The following is a 6,813-nucleotide window of genomic DNA, read 5'->3' as shown; positions in this document are numbered from 1 at the left end:
CCCTGCTGTGCAGAGCCCGTAATACAGGCACTGTACTGCGGGGGGCGGGGCTTCGATGACGCGATTTAACGCGAATCGAGTCATCTGATCCCCTGGGCTGCATACTAAGTGGCCGGCAACGGGGGGTGCGGGATGGCTGCGGCTGGTTCTGGGAGACTTGCCTTGCCTTCCGGGTGGTCGGGAGTGGCACCCGATTTTCGGGAGGCTCCCGACCAAATCGGGAGGGTAGGCAAGTATGATGTTAGCAATGCTTAATAAGTATTTTAAATATGTTATTGTATACACTTTAGTGTAAGTATGGTCACATCACGTGCTTTTATGTTATTGTTGATAGCGTTCCCATAGCCACCAGTCAGGAGACAGTGACATCACTTCCGGGATACACTGATTCAGCTGCTTCCGGAGGTGAGAGAACCGGAACACAGAAGGGGATGGCAGCAGTGACCGCGGGGATAATGGAGGTAAGGCTATTTAAGATTTTCACTTTGTATTGCTCACTGACTGTATCCTGATGGGGATTCGATCCCTGAAATGTTGATCGAAGATTAAAATATTTTACCTGTTTTACCACTTAACGAAGTCTCCGAGTGTCGCCTTGCTGTATGTCTGTATATTTGGAGGTGCTATCCTCCTGAGGAAGGCACCGGAGTGAGAGACCCCACGGAGGGACCAGAGTGCCGGGCTGTGGTGTTATATATATATTTATATTAGGGTTGAGCGGGATCGGATTTCTGAAATCCGAACCCCCCCGAGCCCCCCCGATCCGAGGACGATCCGAGTCAGGCTCGACTTTTCCCGCCTGACTCGGATCTGAAATCGAGGCAAAACGTCATCATCCCGCCTTCCGGGTCTCGCGGGTTTTGGATCCTATATAAGGTACCCGCGTCGGCGCCATTTTCTCACTCGGCTGTGGACAGTGAAGAGGGAGGGTGGGAGTTAGGGCTGGTTGGGCTGTGTAGTGTAGTGTAGTGTAGTGCAGTATAGTGCATACATGCCTACCCTCCCAGTTTTCGCGGGAGGCTCCCGATTTTTCGGGTAACCCCCCGCACCCCCGGAAGGGTAGGCAATTCTCCCGCATTCTGCCCACTTCCTAGTGAAGTGGGCAGAATGAGGAGAATACCCGCGGCGATCGCGGGTCTCCGTGAGGGGGGCGGGGCTTAAGTTGTGATTCTGCATGAATCACAGCATTTGGGCCAGCCCCCTATGTAAATTTGACCCAATCGCGGCAGTTTTGCCACGAGGGGGGCGGGGCTTAATGACGCAAATCATTAGGCCACGCCCCCAATGGCCCCCTGCTGCTTCTATTACCCGGGCTTCTCCCGGGAAGAGATTTATAAAGGTAGGTAAGTATGGTATAGTGTTGTGCTGTGCTGTGCTGCGCTGTGCTGCTTTTGTCCATAGGGGCTGTGTCCACTCCTTCAAAGTCCATAGGGGCTGGCTGGACTGTGTTGTGCAGTCAGTTGTCCATAGGAACAAGCAGTCTAGCGCTGAAATTAATATATAATGAAACACACAGTTGTTTTATAAAAAGTCCACAAGACTGAAGCATCAAATATCACTACAGGCTGTACTCTACCTGTCAATATGATCAACAACTAATACTAATAGAACAATGAAGCGCGATCAAATATTTATTGATAATCATATAAAATTGTATGATAAAAATATCACAATGGGAAAAAATTCTGTATATACGACCATATGCTTACACATATGCTCTTCGACATGTATATAGAGTACCATTAACCTATTTCGTATAGAATATATAAAGAAATAAAGTAGGACTGGCTCTCAACTATAGACAGCATATGGTCTTATATACAGAATTTTTTAATAGATTTATATTATGTTTTAATGGTTAATATAAATGTTTAAATGTTAATTAATTAGCATATAATTAGGAAGGGTTAGTTATGTATTTATTTATTTAATTATTTATTTAATTGTTTATATTTAGATGTATATGCATATTTTGTTGTTTAGGTTATATTTTTGAGCTATTTATTAATTTTTATGGCTATATTTCTTTTATATATAAATTCATTGGTGTCAATTGTATATATTTTTAATTTTTTATTTTTATTTTTGCAATTAGTTAGTATTGATATATTTATATGAGATTATGTTAAACAATGACTTAACATTAATACTACTATATTAAAGTTTGTCAAATGTACAAACCCCGTGCAAGATAAATCTAGGGGTGTTGATTGACATCTGTAACTCTTAATTATATGCAGCTGATGGCAATTGAGGTACTATTTAAACATGGGAAATTTGGAGCCACACATCTATTCACTTCCTGATGAAGCCGCTGATCTCTATACAGGTGGAGAAACGCGTAGAAGAAAAGACAGCAGTAAGCTATATACTGCCCGTGTGATCACACTGTCCGTTGTTGTGCCGGCTCATTCAACCCGACTTCCGTATTGCACATTGCCGCTGCGGAGAATACAGACATACAGGTGTCTGATACATTGCTGCCGTGGAGACTACAGGTGTGCAGGCCTCCGGAGGATAGAGGAGATAGACCCAGCACTTTATGCAGGTTCAGTCCACCTGACACTTTCATCGGCTATTGCTGCTGCAAAAAATACAAGTATATATGCCTCTGGATAACAGAAAGAGGAAAACACGGTATTCGTTACAAACGTGAGTGCACCACGTGTTGGTAAACAGTATACCTTTTCTATATGGACTGATTGTGCAGTATCCTACCCTCCTGGAGGATTATGTTTATAATATATATGTATTGACTTATTATGGGACTGAAGAAAAGATTGCAACAAACTATTTAAGGTGTTTATACTATAGATATTCTGGTCTATTCATTATCCGCATCTACAGATATTATCAAATATCTTACCTCAATTTCGGATTTTTTGGATTCAATATTTGATCTTTCTTGTGTCTGAATTTTATATATTAAATAAGTTCAGTTGTCATATTTTTAAAACATTTAATTTTTTGTCTAACCAATATCCATCTTTTGATTCAAAGTTAGCGTTTGTCTAGGGGAGGCATTTTTTCCCATTGTGATATTTTTATCATACAATTTTATATGATTATCAATAAATATTTGATTACGCTTCATTGTTCTATTAGTATTAGTTGTCCATAGGGGCTGTGTCCACTCCAAAGTCCTGTGCAGTGTCCCAGTCCTAAAGGGGTGCTGTAGTGTTGTCCAGTGGGTGCTCTGTCCATCAGGGGTGCTCCCCCCAAGTGCAAAAAAATATATATTTTTTCTGTGTTTGTGAATTGTGTGCACTGTGGCTGCACGTGCATCAACAATGGAGCAGCGCCAAGCGTGCGCCTGTGTCCCATAAGTAAAAGGCCGGCTGGCTTGTCCGTTAAAGGGTGCTGTAACCCCCAAAGGGTACTCCAAACAAAATAAAAAAATATATTTTTTTGTGTTTGTGAATTGTGTGCGTAGTAGCCGCACGTGCATCAACAAAGTAGTGCCAAGCGTGCGCCTGTGTCCCATAAATAAAGGGCCGGCTGGAGTGACTGCTAAAGGGTGCTGTAACCCCAAAAGGGCACTCCAAACAAAATAAAAACATTTTTCTGTGTTTGTGAATTGTGTGCACTGTGGCTGCACGTGCATCAACAAAGGAGCAGCGCCAAGCGTGCGCCTGTGTCCCATAAGTAAAAGGCCGGCTGGCTTGACCGTTAAAGGGTGCTGTAACCCCCAAAGGGCACTCTAAACAAAATAAAAATATATATTTTTTTGTGTTTGTGAATTGGGTGTGCAGTAGCCGCACGTGCATCAACAAAGTAGTGCCAAGCGTGCGCCTGTGTCCCATAAATAAAGGGCTGGCTGGCTCATTTCTTAAAGGGTTGTGTAACCCACAAAGTGCACTACTCTCCAGCAAAAATAAAAAAATATTTTCTTTGTTTGTGTGCGCCATAGCCGCACGTATATATATATATATATATATATATATAACATAAATGGAGGACCAAACTTTCTCCGATAAAAATAAAATAGGGAAACAGCTAAAATCACAGAATTTGTGGGTTTTTCTGCTCCTATGCTATTATTAACCTCATTAACCTTAATTTCCACTCACTTACTTACTTGTCAATCCATCTGGCCCTTTATTTATGGGACACAGGCGCACGCTTGGCACTACTTTGTTGATGCACGTGCGGCTACTGCGCACACAATTCACAAACACAGAAAATATTTTTTTATTTGGTTTGGAGTGTACTTTGGGGGTTACAGCACCCTTTAACGGTCAAGCCAGCCGGCCCTTTACTTATGACACAGGCGCACGCTTGACACTACTTTGTTGATGCACGTGCGGCTACTGCGCACACAATTCACAAACACAGAAAATATTTTTTTATTTGGTTTGGAGTGTACTTTGGGGGTTACAGCACCCTTTAACGGTCAAGCCTGCCGGCCCTTTACTTATGACACAGGCACACGCTTGACACTACTTTGTTGATGCACGTGCGGCTACTGCGCACACAATTCACAAACACAGAAAATATTTTTTTATTTGGTTTGGAGTGTACTTTGGGGGTTACAGCACCCTTTAACGGTCAAGCCAGCCGGCCCTTTACTTATGACACAGGCACACGCTTGACACTACTTTGTTGATGCACGTGCGGCTACTGCGCACACAATTCACAAACACAGAAAAAAAAAATATTTTTTTAGCACTTGGGGGGAGCACCCCTGACGGACAGAGCACCCCCTGGACAACACTACAGCACCCCTTTAGGACTGGGACACTGCACAGGACTTTGGAGTGGTCACAGCCCCTATGGACAACTGACTGCACAACACAGTCCAGCCAACCACTATGGACTTTGAAGTAGTGGACACAGCCCCTATGGACAACAGCAGCACAGCACAACACAGCCAGCCCCTATGGACTTTGAAGTAGTGGACACAGCCCCTATGGACAACAGCAGCACAGCGCAGCACAACACTACTCTGCACTACTCTACACTACACTACACAGCCCTAACTCCCACCCTCCCTCTTCACTCTCCACAGCCAAGTGAGAAAATGGCGCCGACGCGGGTACCTTATATAGGATCCAAAACCCGCGAGATCCGGAAGGCGGGATGATGATGTTTTGCCTCGATTTCAGATCCGAGTCAGGCGGGAAAAGTCGAGCCTGACTCGGATCGGCCTTGGATCGGGGGGGCTCGGGGGGGGTTCGGATTTCAGAACCCGCTCACCCCTAGTATAAATCTTGCTCTGATACTAGCCAGCACCTCACCAGTCACTGACCTCACCGCACGCCATTGTTATAAGCAGCTTAGATGGAGAGGAGACTCCTGTTTCAGACAGATTTTTTGCACCCATAATGGGCTGGGTGTAAGTCTCAATACTAATGATGACCAGGGCCGGTGCAAGGTGTCTGGGCGCCCAAGGCAAAATTGCACCCACCGCCCCTGGTTCCTCCAATTCATACTATGCCACATAAACTATTAGTGATGCTAATTTCTAATATGCCACACAGTAGTGACCCAAAATCATACTGTGCCTCATAACCCTGCCCCAATTCATAATGTTATGTTCCACAATTCATTATATGCCATACATCTGCATCCCCAATGCATACTTATGATACACATTAATGCCTCTAATACATAATATGCCACATGTTTGTGCCCCAATACATAATATGCCACACATTTGTTCCCCAATATGGAATGGGATTGTTTGACCGCCGGACATGAGCCCGGCGGTTCAAATCCCGACGCCGGCAGCTCGATGCAGAAGATCCTGACAGCTAATGTAAGTTTAGTAACCCTAAACCTCCCCCCTAACCCTAACCCTCCTTTAGGAGTGCCTAACCCTAACCTCCCCCCTTAGTACCTAACCCTTACCTCCCTCCGTTAGTGCCTAAACCTAACCCCCTCCCCGCACCCAAAACCTAGCCCTCCCGGGGATGCCTAACCCTAACCTCCCCCCTAGTGCCTAAACCTAACCCCCCCCTTCCCCTAGCCTAACCCTAACCCTCCCCGGGGGGGTGACTAACCCTAAATCCCCCCAGGTGGTCCCTAAACCTAACCCCTCCATCCCCGCTAGTTCATTCTTACCTCCGGTGCTGGACAATCGATCCAGCATCCTGTTGAGGTGCCGGCGTCGGGGTTAACATAGGCGTCGGTATTTCGACGCCTATGTTAGATCCCTTGCCAGGATTCTACTGTCTGTATTGAGACCGGCGGCAATGCAGCTTTCAGTCTCATAACTACATACCCCCCAAATACATATGCCACACAGCTGTGCAAGAAAGTGATTCAATGCCACATAGCCATGAATTATGCCAAACAATGCCCCTAGTACATATGCTATACATGTGCCCCAAATTCGTTATATGCCATACAGGCTGTGCCCCCAATACTTTATGCTTACCATCCATTCCCCAATATATTTATGCCATACATCTGTGCTCCAATATATGTCAGTACCCATTACCCTCCCCATACACACATGCTCTTTCTGCCATCACTCATTAATCCTCCACACACATACACTAACCCTGTCAGCATTCGATAAAACCACTCCCAAACACACTAAACCAACTTGTCGGTAGGGGTGAGCGGATTCGGTTCTACTCGTTTCCGTTCGGTTTTAAAAACCGAATCTTATTGGCTATCCAAAACTCATGACAGCTGATACCCAATAAGATTCGGTTTTTAAATCCGAACGGAACAGAGTAGAACCGAATCCGCTCACCCCTACTTGTCGGGGACTGAAATAGACATCTTCTCTTTTTTTTTTTGACTTAGAGGTGCCCTCCAGTGACCCCTGCCCCTAGGCAGCCGTCTAAAGCTGCCCAATGGTAG

Source organism: Taudactylus pleione, unplaced genomic scaffold (assembly GCF_031769625.1).
Source record: "Taudactylus pleione unplaced genomic scaffold, aTauple2 ptg000563l, whole genome shotgun sequence".
Taxonomy (NCBI): domain Eukaryota; kingdom Metazoa; phylum Chordata; class Amphibia; order Anura; family Myobatrachidae; genus Taudactylus; species Taudactylus pleione.
Note: the sequence above shows the minus strand (reverse complement) of the source record.